General features: G+C 43.9%; 1 protein-coding gene across 4 annotated transcripts in view; it reads right to left on the reverse strand.

Moving 5' to 3' along the window:
- The window catches only part of tpst1 (tyrosylprotein sulfotransferase 1), a 40638-nt gene extending 29086 nt beyond the window's left edge, over window positions 1–11552 (reverse strand). For all 4 annotated transcript variants that reach the window (XR_005005191.1, XR_005005190.1, XM_036537274.1 and 1 more), the window contains exon 1: window positions 11399–11552. The gene's annotated coding sequence lies outside the window, so the exon portion shown is untranslated. The remainder of the gene's footprint in view (window positions 1–11398) is intronic.
- Between the last annotated feature and the right edge of the window lie 5734 nt (window positions 11553–17286).

Consider the following 17286-nt stretch of genomic DNA (forward strand, 5'->3'; position numbering starts at 1 on the left):
GGAAAAGTGAACAGGAAGTTCAGTGGTGGCGGGAGGAGGGTTGGAGAAGGAGACTCAGCGTTCACAGCAAGGACAGTGAGAGACATGAGCTCTGTGGCAGCCCCCGGCCTCTTTCCAGCTGCTTCTCTGACATCCGAAGAGCCGTTTCAGTGGGGGACACTGAGGAGCAAGCGAGCACTCTAGGGTGGACAACCCACATTATTCAGGGCATCCAAAACCCCGACGCTCTATAGGCAAGTCAGAATATTACACGCAAACAGCCTGGACCTGAGTGCTTCACAGGAGGCTCAGCTTGGACTCTGAGGGTGGTGACAGAGGGGACAGAGAGAAACTGTGTACCCTATGTGGACAGCTCAGTGGACTGCTCAAGGCGGAGGTCTCCATGAACCTGTCTGTAGGAACAGAAAGATCTGGTTTGTTTCTACCCCTCAGTACCCCACCTGTACCCTCCTCCAAAAAACAGCAATGCCCCTCCTAAACAGAAATCCCTGTGGGGTCAGGGGTTGGAGGAGGTACAGCCAAGTCTCCATCTCACACTGCCCTACATCCATGACTGCGCGAAGTTAGCAAGAGCTGGTTTTACACCTCTCCGCTAACTACCTACACTTCCTCCACAGTACCCTGGCGGACACTACAGTAACATCTACAGCAAAACAAATGGGATTTCTAGGCCAGAACAGCAGGTTAAAAAATATAAATGGGCCTAGTGAATTGCACCTCTGCCGCAAATTCTGGGGCTGTAGAGACAGCCCATGGATGGGGCAGCGGTTCCTCCTTGAACTGGCAAACAGACGACTTGGTCCCAACCCCCGCCCCCCACCAAAATCCCCCATCCCTCCCTCTCCCTCTCCCTGGTCCCCACCTACATTCTCACACCACTCTCTCACTTCTGACTCAACAGGGAAAGGGAAGAAAAACAGGCAAAAGTATTGGAACAGCAAGGCAAATTCCCTTGTTTTTGTTGTTCACTGAAGACATTTGGGTTTAAGATCAAAAGATGAGTATGAGACAAGAGTTCAGAATGTCAGCTTTTATTTCCTGGTATTTACATCTAGATGTGTTAAACAACTCAGGACATACCACCCTTTGTTTGAACCCACCCATTTTTCAAGTGAGCAAAACTATTGGAACATGTGACTGACAGGTGTTTCTTGTTGACCAGGTGTTGCCTTTAAGGTTGATTGATCAAACATTAAATAGCTCTGCATGACTAGTCTACTTTTTGGCCTGGGTTTAAACCTATAAAGACTACATTTCTTGTTAAAGAGGATAAACCAACATGAAGACCAGAGAGCTGTCTATGGGAGAAAAGCAAGCCATTTTGAAGCTGAGAAAAGAAGGAAAATCAATCAGAGCCATTGGACAAACATTAGGCATAGCAAGCACAACAATTTGGAATGTCCTGGAAAAGAAAAAAACTACTGGTGTACTGAGCAACAGACGTCGAACAGGTTGGCCAAGGTAAACAACAGTAGTTGATGACAAAAATATTGTGAGAGCTGTGAAGAAAAACCCTAAAACATCAGTAAGTCACATCACCAACGACCTCCACAGTGCAGGGGTGAAGGTATCACAATCCACTGTTCGAAGAAGACTCTGAGAGCAGAAATATAGAGGCCATACTACAAGATGCAAACCACTTATCAGCAGTAAGAATCGGAAGGCCAGATTGAAATTTGCAAAGAAGTACAGAGATGAGCCGCAAAAGTTCTGGAACAGAATCTTATGGACTGATGAGACCAAGATTAATCTCTACCAAAGTGATGGAAAGGCCAAAGTGTGGAGAAAGGAACTGCTTATTATACTCATCTTTTGATCTTAAACCCAAATGTCTTCAGTGAACAACAAAAACAAGGGAATTTGCCTTGCTGTTCCAATACTTTTGGAGGGGACTGTATGTACTGTACTGTACTTTCTATCAGTGTTTTAAGTCTGCATACTTACAATTAAAAAGTTTACCGTATAAGTATATAGTATGGTGTTCGCACAACGACCAAATCACATGACGTCCTATTTCACAGAATGCATCATGGACGTTAAGCGACGCATGGCTGTACACCAAAATCTTTTTATTTGAGGAACACATGGGTATAGTTCCTTAAAAACAAAACCAACCTGTATCATTGCCTACTTATTAATGACACAAAGCAGCAATGTGTTTGCATTAGTTAGCTCAGGGAAAGCTGGTTTGTAAGGTAGCTACAATGACTGACAAAACGTAGATGACTGCCAGTAGCTACTCTGCAATTGTGAATGTTTTCTTGCCAGCCTAATATGAACAACCAGCTAGATAGCTACCTAGCAAACGAACATGAATAACTATGTTTCTCTTGAATTGTGCTAAATTACATTGCATTTGTGAGCAAGTGTTGCTGTTCAGTTTAGCTAGCTAGTTAGTTAGGTAGCTAGGTAGTGGTTGTGCACTGCATAAAGCTAAAAAGCTGTGATATATATATATGAATATGTATACCAGGCATCTCCACAATTTCAGACACCCTTCTCCACGCATCATTTTTTATTTACATCTCTGTACGTATCAAGAGACAAATTGTAGAGTATAGGGAAACCCAGCACTGCCACGATAAGCTTCTCCTCCATGTCTGACAGGAACCAGAATGTTGGATCATTTGTTTCAGCCACGTGTGTCACGCTGCCTTCGCCGTGTCGCATTACTCAGTATTTGTATAAAACAGACCTCGACGAGTCTAGTCTATTTTAGCCCCACCTAGTTGTCTTTGCAACAGCCACTTGTCTCTTGATGCTGTAAATCGTGAACTCTCATTCAAAATGAATGGCAGCTGGTCGCTTTGTCTCTCTCCTGTGTCATCCGTGTGACCGTAGGGTTAGCCATGGTGAACACTGAGAGGTCGCATCACAGTAAAAAAACTGATGTAACAGGTTTTCTTCTATGCGTTTGCAGGTCATTAAATGTTAAAAGTTAAACAAGAGAGCAACATCTAATGTAGTAATTGCCTTTAATACGACAGTCAGAGCCCGTCCATTTAATTCTCTGGCTGTGTTTAACCATTTTCGGAAATGAACCTAGAAAACTGGAAAAAATGCATATTAGCCTAAAAGATCGATCCATAAATTTTATGGATTTTACGGAATTTTAAAAAATGATTAATCGAAAAAACAATATTTTTGCACGCCCCTATGGATGACACCTGAGGTCCTGTGGAAAAAGCTCTTCTTGTGGCCAGTGTGAACTACCTCTGAGCACAGAGTGATGAACCGTTAACCACATCTGAACCGTTTTCAGTAGCTGAACCTACATGTCAGTGGCCAGTAACACACATTCCCTTGAGTGCAGCAAAGTCTTTATTTGTTCTCCTCTCCATCTTGGCCCTGCTGAAGGTCTGGGAAATGACTGAGGGTGTCTGGCAAAAGAGTCCAGAAAGAGCAAGATACTTCAATTTGTTTTTGAAACACCTGTTAGCAACTTGTAACTCATCAATTACTTGCTCAATAATGACATCAGTCAGTGACTCCACTAACCGCTAATTACCAAGCAAGAAAGTTTACAATGCTCCATGTGATTGACTTCTTAACTTGCCCATTATTAGCCAGCCTTCACTATGAATAGGCTCCATTTTATGTAAGGTAGTAGCTGTAATACACATGGGTAGTTGTCCTTCAACAAATGTGGGGTAATAAATTGAATGTGTTTGTTGCATCAACTGTAGAATGCAATGCTAGCTCTCATTTTGCAAATCATTAGTGTTCGGTTATTCAGATATTCAGATATTTAAATGTATGTTAGCTAGCTGAACAAAAGTCAAAATGATTGTTTCTTCAAGCTATTTTAATTTATCAGAATAACAAGAAGGAGCAGAAAGGAGCTGATCTTCTGATCACATCATGAATGTAGTAGCCTAATGCCCATAACGCTCCCTGCAGCTTCTGTTACTCACAAGGGAGCAGTTTAACTCCCATTAATGAAGAACAGCATCTCATATTACCATCTCAAATCATATCACTGACGTAGTCAACATTCAGACATAGTTTTTGTGTAAAATTATTTCAGTTTCTTCTGAAGAGCGGATATTGTTCCAATGATAACACAAGGGCCCGAGATGGGCCCGACATGGGCCCGACATGGGCCCAGCAAGGCCTCCTCATCAGGCCTCTCTCCACTCCCTCTCTGGAGGGAAAAAACAAAACGCCAAATCTGGAGAGGCAGAGGGGTATCTGTGGGTGAAAAGCTAGTCAGGGCTCTGGTCTGAATCTAGCCAACCCCAGTGAGCTTTATTCCCTTTCACGTTATACCCTACAGAGCCGAAATAAAGAACACACCGGGGTCAGATTAATCAAGCTTCTTGTATTCACTTTCACACCTCCTACTGTGGGCCGCATTGATCCTGGCGCTGGGCTTATCCCTCCAGGACTCAGGCCGAAACTAGACCACTCCAGCACTTAACAACAAGCAACACTCCAGGAAATCTGTGACAGGCAAGAAGTGAAGGCCTCTCACAGAGGCAGAGGCGGGGGAGGGGGCCATAGACTGAGAGGGAGAGCATTTTTCCATCTGAAGAAGGTGGCTTTGCTGAGTTCGGCAGCACCATGGAGTAAATCACTCCTTAATTGTGTATTCTGGAATACATGCCTCACGCTTTACATCAAGATGGGTCGCCACTCGGCAGGGGTGGACCCTAGGATGTTCCTAAAATCCAAAACTCTCACTGAGGAGGACCTACGCCATCAAACTGTCCCCAAATACAAAAACCTAAAAGCATGCTGCCACTCGATTTGAGGACAGGAAACACAAGACAGGCACAAGCCTGCTAATCTGAAAAGCAGACCCAGTCCCATTTTGCAAAGCCCATTTAACCTGGATCGAGCTTCTAAGAGGGGCAAGCTGTTGAGACAAGATCCAGAGCTCACACAGTGAGGGGGTCAACCCCATGGCGCAGCCCTCTTTGCCTACTATAAGTAAACCGATCCTTTACAACCCCCCATTTGCTCAGCTTCTATTCCTGGCAGAGTGCATAAGTCCAGAGAAAATATACCACTCGTCATCTGCACATCTTTTGTTGGTGTTTTTATAAACCAGTAAAAGCCATTAACATACTGTGGAGAGACTTGAGGCTGGAAGATTAAGAGGCAAAGTTTCAAGGCCTTTTCATCCTCAACCTGGTGATCCTGAGAATGATCCATGTTGCTGCAAACAGCTGTCTGGAATGGGACCTTTGCCCCCAGCAGTGCCTTCTTCCCGACACACTGATCAATCAGCAGGTCCAAAACAGAACCTGGACAAGAAGGATGCGCGGGGCACCTCCTGAGGGCGTTTTGCATCCTGTACAAGAGAGCTCCTACAACCAACCCCACCCTGTGCAGTGCAGACTAATCCAGGGGTGCTGGAGATCAGTGGAGGCACCCAAACTTGACAAAGCGGAAGGGGGGGCAGAACTTCAACAACTAGACAACAGACTGCTAATGGTCCCAGACCTGTTTATTTAGCGTGTTTGGTGTAATTACTAAGTGCATTCACTTGAATGAGTTGCACCCATCTGCTGTGCGACAAACAGATCGGAATCAAGTTAAAACCCATTTGCAATCCTTCTTGTGATCAAAAAGGAATGTATTATTGTTAGAATTACACATTAAATGGAGTAAACGAAGCTAACAGCACTGCACTGGACTTAATGAAGTAAAAAGAGAATCAGATGTAGAGGGGTGATCGTTATTTAAACAGGCATGTTTGCTAATCACGCAAAACATCAAAAGCAGGTTTGGGACAGTTAGGTCTGAAGTTTGAAAGGTCGGCTTCCAGCCTCCCATATTTAAAGCTTACCAGCCTCTGCTGGCTAAGATAAGATCTCAGACTCAATTTGCTGACCCCAATTTGTACAGGCTCAGCCCAGCACTGTAAAACCTGTCACAAGCACCCATTAAAGGTGTAGATATCTCCAATCGATAATCTGAGGAGAATGCAGTCCCATCTGCATTCCATCTGCAGCCAATGTGATCATCCAGAGCCATCAAAGCCTTCATTGGCTGGTCAATCTCCAGCACTCCATTTCCCATAGGACTGTACTGAAATTCAAAGCTTCAAAGCTTCGTTCATTGAATTGGCATTCGATTGTGAAATTAAACATTCAATTATTAGGATGGGTGCTCAGTTGCAGTTTTAAGGTTATTGCTACTGTAATACAAGAAATTTAGCCAATAAACTGTGGGGCGCCAAGTGTAACAGACTTTTTTCGTAGACAGAATGCCTTCTGTGCTACGAAACGCATTAATTCATTACGAAACCATGTAACGCCGTAACGCGTTATGTCCACGAAATATTGAAGAGAGCACATACTTTCATGCACAGACAACAAAACGGATGATTCCTGTCATGCACTGAATTGACCGTTGTGCTTTTCAATTTGTGGGGGAAAGAAAAAAAAAAAAAAACCAGAATGAATTATGTGTCATGAAATCGCACAGGAATAATTCCATACACTAAAGCAAATGCTGGTTGAACTTTTGTTAACAGAACTGTTTGTTACATTCTTTTGGTCACCTACAAAATACCAAAACGATGACGTCACGTCACAGACATTCGAAGCTTTGTTCGAAAAAGGTTGGCTAAAATTCAAATGGCAAAAAATGGCATTCAATACAGCCCTAATTTTCCATAACGCAAAGAGAAAAAGTGGCTATCCGTACATGGACACTTGGTTCATTACTTCTTATGCAAAACAAAACTGGAACTACCATTTGGCTAAATCTTGTCTTATTTTAACAATTAAGACCTTTAATCATTTTTATAGCCAAAGACATAAGGGTCATAATATTTGTTCTTCACATTTATTGGTAGCTCTCAGATACAAGTTGAAGGACTCTTGGCTTTTGAACTGATATAACAGAAAAACAGGGTGCAATAGCGGCATGGGCTCTGGCTCAATGTGGGGCCCTGATCTTTCCCTGTTCCTGCATAGCCCAATATGATTCAATATCGCAAATATTACACGTTAATGTCCTGTTCTTTAATTATGACTAAAAAATTATGACTTGTGAACATTACTGGTTTGTTGAAATGGAATAGTTCAGCATCCACACCCATGCATTGAGCTCGCAATCGACTGGAATCCATTAAGTGTCTGAACTGTATCGTAAAAATCTGGGCCACAGTTAAGATCAATGAATCGCTCCTTCCAACAGCTGGCTGACCTGGGAGGACCCTGCTGCTGGGAATGTATTCTTAAACACACCCTTTTGTGTGTACTTAAACCATCTGGACAGGTCTTCATTAATAGTCATGATAAGAGAGACCTGCACTGGGGTTAGCTTACGAAGTTCTGGTTGAGTACCCTACTAAGGGCAGTATTTAGGGTCGGTGTCTTTCTCCTGGGAACAGCTAAATGCCTCTCCGTATTCCGACATGAAGAGTGCAGTATGTCTTCACTCCTCAGGCCTAGGGACCATGGTGTTCCACACAGCTCAGGATCACATTACTGCCACATCCATTGTTAAATGGCATTAGCAGTCTAACACAGTGAGCCAATGCAAACAAGCCAACAATGCGCGAGTGATACATCTGGCTCCACCCAGAAATGCCACCAAAATCTTCCCCATCATCCTAATTCATTAACCAGCTCCTCTGTGATGCAGCTGCTGCTGACTGATTGTGAGGGACACTGCAGATATCTATTAAACACACATTTTGTGATTCACACTGAAAGTTCTGCCCCTCCCATTGTTGGAGTTAACAGTGTTCCAATTCCCTGGCTCTTCCCTATGAACAATCCTGAGGGGGTGTGGTCTGAGACAGAACATCCATACCTAGCACAGCACACACAGCACTGGAGCCTCCTCCTTACCAAGCTGGACCTCTTAAACAGGGAAGCACACAAATGTACCTGGTTGCAGTGCAGAACATCCACAGCCACACCTGGAGATGGGCTGGCATCAGAACAGCCACACATGCGGGGGAGGCACCAGGGGGGACAGTGGGGGTGAGCGCGGCTGGTGGAACACGCGAGGGGCCACACGATGGGCCACGCGGTTAATTACAAAAGGCAATCCAATCAACCCAGACAGCCTGCTGACCTGCAGCCTCTCACCACTTCATTACAGGTCCCTGATGAACAGTGTCCCAGTGTATTCCCTGTGCAAGTGCATTAATCAGCACGAGGGGAGGCCGAGGGGAGGCCAGGATTGCTGTATCACCATGGTGCTCCTGCACTGGGGTGGCTGTGGTGGGCTGCTGGGGTTGGGCGTAACCAGCGTGCTTGCTGTGGATGCATGTGCCCACTCGGTTGCAGCAGTGCCAGAGGTCCAAGGTCCGTGTTTAAACAGACTATGTGCCATGTAAAAGCATGGCTTTCTTTCAGGGAGGGGGTAAAAAATAACAGAGAGAGAAATCCATACTGTGTTGTCACTTTCATGCAAACCCCATCTGGCAGAGCCGTTCAGAGGGAACACTGGAGGGGGTGTTGTCCCGGGGCAAATATTCCTCTCTGGAATAGTCCCTAATGTGCAGGGTAATCAATACTTCTGACGCATGCTTGCAGGCAGCACCTTCTACAGTTTTAACCATTCGGGCCTCGGTCAGAGACTGCCTGAATACAACTGGACGATGGCTACTGCCTATAGGGTATAACATGACTGACATAACCAGCAATTTCACCAGCAATGGAGAGCCTCTCTGCACCCCCCTGGGGAAGTGTGATCAGTTTTGCAGTTTGAGACCTCACCAAATATCTCATTGCCCAGTGCCCACGGTGCAGTGCTGGACTGACCAACAGGGCCCCAACGAACTCCGTCAGAAGCCGCTCAGGTGGAGTCATGTGTGCACCCTAAAAAGAAATTGAGCGGCCATTGAAGTGTGGAAGAGGGGCCAGCAAGGAGCTGGCAGGGGGGCAAGAAAGACTAATTTAAACCCTCTAACACCCACCGTTTAGAGTTTTTTTTCCACTGCAGAGCAGAGCTCAGTACCCCACACGCCTACAGGGTCCTCTTCCTGGAAATGTGGCCATGTCGGCTGTGGCTGACCACAACGGAGCGAGTGGCCAATCGATAACACTGCACGGAGCAAGGTCGCAGCGACTCAGCAGAATGGGAAGCCCTCGCACTAAATCAGAGGCACAACAACAATAAACATGCTGCACTAAATCAAAGAGGGAAAAGATTAGATTTCCAGGCAGGCTGCAAATTGTGTGGTGGCAGCTGAGTCAACACCATGCCTCTCTGCGGGGCAAGTCGCTGTCTGTCTTTAGCACCACCCCAGATAGCAAACTTAAGGTGATGCCTGTCCCTGCGCCCCTGTCCCAGAACCACAGCATGAAAATGTATGGGCTGAGCCCCACAGGACAGTGAGGCTGAGATGGCGAAGCAGGGATACAGCTGCCGCAAAAGCGGAAGCTGCGGCCCAGGAGCGGCTCTGCAGAGGAACTCAATGCACCTTTCCTCTGCAAAGCCTTAAATCCTGCACTAATATAACAACATCAATCAAAGTCTTGAATGGGCACTCTTCCCAGCACCCTTGCGCAGTCAAACTGGATGACAGCAAGAAGACTGACATCCATAGCTATGCAGAAATGGGAGACTGTGCTGATCTGAGCCTCACAGTGCCGCAAACCTGGGATGTGCATTTCTTGTCATTCGATATCAGAGAAATTGTCAAACCCCACTGTTCTTCCTCTCATGCTCTGTGTGAAACTCCACTTCCCTCTGTGTAAATAGTGACTCACTGCAATGAGAGCTGTATTCACACAGTTTTAGGTGGGAAAAATAATAGCATAGGTGTTGTTTTTGTATGCGTGATTTTGGGCAACTCCATTATGAATACTGACAAGAAAAAATATAACTTTGGATTTTTTGTTAATTACTAAGCATGTGATCCGTCAGTCAGTGGTCTCACAGCCAATGAAAGCAGTCAATCTCTTCCCTGATTTAAACAGAGGCTGGGCAGGACAGTGAGCATTAAACGCATAACAAAATACACGCACTAATAAAAGGGAAAGACACAAGAGCATCTGGCTTATGTCTTGGCTGTCCATTAACCAACTGTCAAAGGGGCCTGTACACATAAGGCAGATACGCATGAAGAGGCCAGCGGTCCAAGCTACCCAATCCATTTGGATTCTTTATTTTAAGTAAACAGAAAGATAGTAAGTGAATAAGACCAGACTCTTCCAGCTGGTAGCACAAACACAGAACACATGTTGGATATGCATAGTGCTGTTCGACTGTCTGCTAGCTCTTCTGTCAGTGGGATGTCTAAATTGCATTGTACAGAGTGTTAATTGCATTGTACTTGGAGTGTACAGTATATAGGATTACCCAGCTTCTGAACAATGGGGAGTAGTCACTGCTGTAGCCCCTACCTCTCCCGTAAATCACACACTAACTTACTAAGATAAACATAACTTAGATTAAAAAAAATACGACTGTCTTTCTCATAGACAGAACTGAACACACGTGAAGCCAGTGTTCACCGTGCGCAATTAATCTTGATGTTCCGATCGCTTGATACAGTATTTGCGGATGCCGTCCACAGCAGTCTGTCTATGAATAAGTAAAGTAGCACGTTACAGAACACAGCAACCACACGCTAACACACAGTGTCTAGCCATTTACTGAGACTGAGGAGTGGGTTGTAAAAATCCGTATATCAAGGAAACAGTGCAGAAATCAGGACAGAAAGCTAGAGATCAATCACAACAACCACCACCCACACACCACTATTTGTTGCACTCATAACTTAAATCGCTGTTGCTCAACGGTTACTTAGCTCGCATTTCGTTTCAGATCGTTCATTTTATGATGATGATGATAATAATAAATAATAATAATAAAATAATAATAATAATAATAATAATAATAATAATAATAATAATAAATAAATAATATTATAGTTAGATAGCTAGCAATTAATACAATACATGAGTTGCCAGCTCTACCACGACCCATCGCACGTGTTTACATAATTGTAAACGACCATTAAAAGCAATACCATTGTGGAAACACATACACAACATTGTGAGCAGCTAGCTAACCAATTACAGCAACGTATCGGCGATTTCGACCGTTCTGAACCAATGCAGCTGGCTAGTTATGCCTCGGAGAAGCGGATGACCTTCTTAGTTAGAACCGGAAAACATGGAATTTATGTAGCAAACGTACTATGCTCCTGCTACAATACGCTGTTTGCATTTCCGTAGCCGGCACGTGCCGGGGTTAATCCGAATTCTGATTACGAGTGAGCGAAATCATTATTTCAAAAGGCTATCTAGCTCATTCACAAATATCGTTTCAGGATAACCACTGACGTTCAGCGCAGCCAGTCCTCTACTTTAACAGTCAACAAGCAGTGGACTGAAAGCGCAATGTTTTTCCGTTTAATAGAAAGGTACAAAATATTAACGCCGCCCTGCGCTTCGCCAGTATACGACACATCACTCACCTACAGTGACAGACCCGTAGCAGCGGAGAGGTGATCGGTTATATTAACAGCTCCAACGAGTCGATCACGGTTGTCCGTACATTCCATTCGCACCATTCGCAGTGTGAGACGACGCGTACATCACTCTCTCACGGACCCCAAGCAAACGCGTCACCTCTACTGGTCTTCTGCTGTGAGGCTTTAAGATCGTCCTGATTGGGCAGCTTGAGGAAGAAAAATTAGAAACGAAGCTTGCTCAGAGCAGTTGATTGGTTTATAAAGGGGTGACGAGAATGTGCTGTATGCCCACACGTTTAAAGCAACAGTAACACCACTCATACTCGCTTATTACACCAGCACTGGGAACGCAAAACTTACTGTGGTCCCGGGTATGTTCAAGTTAGACTACTTGTTCTGTAAGAGTCTTGAACATCAGATTATTTTGAACGAGTAAGGCGAAGAACGAAAAAAGGCTGATAACTCTGGTGAAAATGAGTCGTTTTGTATTAATTAGTAAAACGTAGCGATTATAAATAAATATATGTATTTTTATACATTTTACATCTATTAGTATTTTTACATGACGGCAGAGGTGGAAAACCCCGGCTTCAGAAAATAAAAGTCCTGCCATGTATTTGCTCCATCCACTACAGTTCCATGCACTACACCAGCTGAATTTAATTAGCACAACTCTTCAGCCAGGCAGAGGAGCTAATTAGTGAAATTACCTTGTTTAGTGAATGGCTAGAACAATACATGGTAGAATTTTTTTTTCTGAAGCCGGGGTTTTCAACCTCTGCATGCACGGTCACTGCAATTAGATAACTAAATCATAAATAACATTCAGAAAATTTAAGATTACATTACATTGTAATTGTACCAATTGTTCCACTTGTTCCACATATTTGTGAAGAAATTACCATTCATAAGAACAAATGATTTATATATTTTTCCAAAATGCTATTTGACATACGCTGCCCTCTGTAAGTATTAGGACAAAGACCTCATTTTTTTCTGTTGTATATAAGAGAAATTGAAATTCAGATAAACAAATTACTGTGAGTCAACAGCGCAGACTGCTGTAGCCTCTCTGTGTATTTCCAGTTGACATTGCTGTTGACTGTGGTGCTTTCATTAATATTTGAAATCACACATTCTGAAGAGTGTTTCTTCATTTTTTTAGTAATTCACTGAATGTCTTTGTTGGATGAACTGTTCTTAGCTTACTGGTGTCTCCTCCAACAGTTTTGTTGTTTCCTTAAGGACACATTCCAATTGTTGATCTGGAATGCCAAGAGTCTTACTAGTTTCTCACTTGTTCCTTTCATCTTCACAAATGGCCTTCTTTTCTATCATAAACAGTTCTCTGGTCTTTATTTATTTATTTATTTTGCTGATTGACTCAAGCAGAAGACTCCAAAAATAGTTTTTAAAACACCACAACCAAACCTAGACCTTCACTGGTTTATATATTAACCATGTCCCACAGTGCAAATTTGCCTTCAATAAAGAACACGAGCAGCTCAAAGAGGACCAGACCAGCAGAGGTCCTTGGGTTGCATGGGCCAGGTGTTTTGATCCACCATTGATAAGAACTATTTTGGTTTGTTGACAGCAGGGCCACTTTATCCCCAAAGCCTCACAGCTGGGACTGGTTGTTCACGCTCTGATCGCTAAACCCAGGCTGCCAAGCCCTGCTCATGGACCACAGAGACAGACACTGCAGGCCCAGGCAAGGGGATCTGTCACTTTGTAACGGGGAAGGATGGCTGCAGAGGAAATAAATATGCAACCTGGAGCTGTTCTAAAGCAAACGGTTCTGTGATAGGGACAAGAGAGCCTACAGAGAGATGCCACTGGATCCTGAGGAGAGCCAGGAGACCAACAGCAGGGGAGAAACGCCCTTTCGTGCCAGAGTGAATTCCTGCAGCAAATTGGTCCGCAGTTCAGTTTTTCTTTTTTTCTCGATAAAGTTGAGCAATTTGAGCAGAGCGCAGTCAAGCAAGGAGAGCAGCAGGGATCAGTTTGGCCCAGTTTTCTGGAGCGGGTTTTCAGCGGCCGCCTCTGCACCGCACTGCCATAATCAATAAAGATAATCACGTTTCACAAAACACAAGGTGGCCTACAGCAGCCAAGACCCTCAGCAACCACAACAGAAATCATTTCATCTCTCTTATTTTTCCCACATCCGCACTTATTGGGAAGTAATTTCACAGCACATGTGCCTTAAATTTAAAAAGGAACTCTTATCAGTCCCACACACCTGTCTCATCTACCTGCAATTGTACCCACACGTGATTCACCAGCCTATAATCTCACAGCAGGAAGGGCTCATGCTCATATGTTGCTCATGATTGTAATTGTGACCATGGCTGTTGGTATTGGTATTGGGATTAAGTTCAGTATCAAATCTATTTGGCAGATATCTTATCTCAATCTACTTGCAGGATAATATGGCATGATCCTAAAAATAACACAGAAGCAGTGCAACGCAACATATGGCATGGTATTGCATTGCATTTCAGTATAGTGTCTTGTTCTGAGTTGTATTGCTGTGAGGCCGTTGATTTAAATCTTAAACTGTGGTGACACAAGTTCAAACACACCCCTCAGAGCAAATGGCTGATTCCCAGTGAGGTGACACACTGTCACTTTAAGGGACGATGGGCTTTGTTCTCTTGTGAAATGAATCAGGTTCTGTCCAAAGAGACACTTCTCACGGAAAAGGCTCTTTGAACCGAGGGGCTTATGGGAGAAGAGGATGCAGGATGATGAATGAAGGCATTATTTCAGGTCCTCCGGTTTCCCCTCTATTACCAGGTACTCATCTCCTGCTGAGTTCAAAGGTCCCGTTAACAGATCTGATTCCCTCTGGGATGCTGAAACAGAGTCCTCGCTGCTTCTATCAGTGTGTCATCCAACAGCACTTAGCTGTACCCCCCCCCCCCCCCCCCCCCCCCCGCTGGAGTCGAGAGGAACACTGCTTTTGTTTAACTTATTCATCACCTGTGTTCCTTTAATGATATGCAAGAGCAATAGTTTTACTCAAGCAGCTTCTCTCAGTGTCCCAGTGCTTCTGAGATGAGGTCATAATGGGTTACAGGGTGTGACGGGACGGCGAGTGGCAAACAGGTGACGACAATGGAGATTGGGGTGAACGAAGACAAGACGTTTAATAGTGCTATTCAATAAACAAAACAAAGAAATAATTATTTACAATCAGGACTGTGGGAAGCAGGGGTGCTGCAGCACCCCCTATTGGAAAAGGCAGACATCACAGGTCAAGGTCAAGGTTACCTTATTTGTACCCGTAGGTAGATTTGGTTTGCAGTGGGCGAGTTCATACATCTTGACACATTTTTTACAAACACAGACAGTAGACAGCATAATAAATATGATAAAAGTGCTCCAAATTCCAATCATCACTAAGAACCACTTGAACTAAAAATAAAATAAATTAGTTAAATAAATAAAAGTTGCTTCTTTATCATCTTTGCAATGTTGCTACAACTTGTTCAGCTGAGTAATGGCTTCTGGAACAAAGCTTTTATACCGCTTTGTTCTGCACTGTGGGACTAAAAACCTTCATCCAGAAGGGAGAAGCTGGAATTCACTGTGCAAAGGGTGGGAGTCGTCGTTTAAGATTGACCCAGAAATCCACTGTAACTGTCTGGTGTACATGGACACTGGGTTAAGCTGTGACTCCCCAATCAGCCTACTAGACCATTTAACAATTTGACTCAGAATTTCTGTCCTTTAAAGATAGGTTTCCAAACCAAGACACTAAAGAAAAACATAAAATCGATTCAATAAAAGCACAATAGAATAAGGTCATCATGGTTTTGTCAATGTGAAAATGGGACAGTTTCCTCAAACAAAACAAATGCTGGTGCCCCTTTTTGCACACGGCTTCACAATTTGCTTCAAGGTTCAGTCCTGAGTCAATAATTGTCCTAAGATATTTATAAGGTTGCACACATCTTTCTGCCAGATAAACATATTAAAACATTTAAAATAATTCTTCTGTTGTTATTTAACTAAGAATTTAATGCTTGAGGAAACTGAGAAATAATTAGCAATGCTGAATAATTATTAACTAGAAAACTGCATTTCCTGAAGATAATGCAGAGTGTGATTGCAATCCGGCAGCGAAAACGTGGTAACGTAGGAGACGATCGCTAGGATGTGGCTAAGTGGTTGCTAAGGTGTTGCTAGGTGGTTGCTAAGCAGTTTCTAGGTTGTTGTTGGATGGTTGCTAGGCTGTTGCTAAGGTATATGAGGTGGTTGCTAGGGTGTTGCAAGGTGGTTACATAAATAAATGAAATACATTTTGGTAATGAAAAAGGCTATTTCTGTATTTTTACATTTATTCATTTCTGTATTTCTGTGTCCGTATGTTAATTGAGTGGGTGGTCCTATACCGCAGTCTAAAGCCGGATTGGTCAGCTGGACGAACCAGACAGAAGCAAACGATTCCTATCAAATCTACATTACACAAACTGGTTAGCTAATCTTGGTACAAACGCCACGCAATGGCCCGTACAAAAAAAACCGGTCTAAAATTCCCCGTACGCCGGCATCCTTCGCAATTAAGCCCCGCATCCCTCCTACACCTGCCCGGCGCCCTAATCAGGAACCAGGAGCAGCTGCGAGCCCGCACTCCAGCCAAAGCCGCCGCTCAAAAGCCAATCAAACAATCATTCAATTTTCCCTGGAATTGCGTGCAATCGGCGCCTCACCCACTTACCTCCAGGGAATCCAGCCTGGCCAATTAACCCTGTCAGGACTCCTGACAGAAGTGTTTATGACAAGAGGTGTCCGAGAGAAATTTGGTGATCATTGATCGCTGTTTTGGAACATTAAGACACGTTAAGCCGTTTCTAAGCGTTTTAGAATGTCTGCAAAAGCCTTGACGCTTGGTCGTGGGCTAGCCTACTTCAGTGATGAGGACACCAGTGGATATTCTGGTTGTATGTGGTTTGTACAAATATTTTTATTTTATTACAATTTTTATTTGAAAAACTGTAAGCTACACGTTTCGGTGCCTGGATTCCAGTTGTTTCTGCGAATTGCAGCGATCCATTTACTTCTCTTTTCTTTAGCTTTCGTAAAAAGATAGCTCCGATTTCTTGTTGAATCTATTTGTACAGTCAATCGCACAACAGGTCTTTCCCATTTTATATGTGTTTTCGCGGCATTCTAGCTGAACGGTAACGCTGCCACTCAGTAAAAGTGCTTACACATGACTCGCGTTGGGGCGTCAACGCAACGCTCAGCATAAGCTTGACGCGCCGCTCAGTCCTCCAATTAACAATCGTCCTAGTTACGGAAGCGCTATTTTAAAAAGTAGAGGGCGGGAGAAATAAGGCAAAGACAGAACCTCAAGTACTGAACAACTTTTCTGAACATGTAGGCCTATTTCAGCAAACAACAGAAAAAAGCCCTGCAGATTGCTCTATAAATTATTATAGCCGAATCTACAAACCTGGTAGTCCCATCTCGATGCTAACTTTGCGCCATTTTTTTTTTTTTTTTGTGCTACCACTTTGAAGTGGTGTCATATAGCTCTGGAAAGTCTGACACACACACACACACACACACTATTCGTTTCTCCAGTTGGTCCTTCATTTTGGCTTTGATTGGATCCCTAAATTCAGTGTTTATATTTCGCGCCGCCCATGTTCCAGTACGTCACACTGTAAAATCATTGGTTACATTCGGAAAGGTCAGCGGCAAACGGGCTCGAAGTTCAACCAATTTGAACTTTGAGCGGAGCGTTACAACGCCTGGTTTGAACACTACGCTACGCTGAGGTCGGAACGGAGGCGTGACGCTCTCTTAATGGGAAAACAATGGTAGGAAAACAATGGCAAAGCGAGCCTTGGGAGATTTTGACGCTAGTCATGTGT

This window comes from Megalops cyprinoides, chromosome 9 (genome assembly GCF_013368585.1).
Source record: "Megalops cyprinoides isolate fMegCyp1 chromosome 9, fMegCyp1.pri, whole genome shotgun sequence".
NCBI classification, from domain to species: Eukaryota; Metazoa; Chordata; class Actinopteri; order Elopiformes; family Megalopidae; genus Megalops; species Megalops cyprinoides.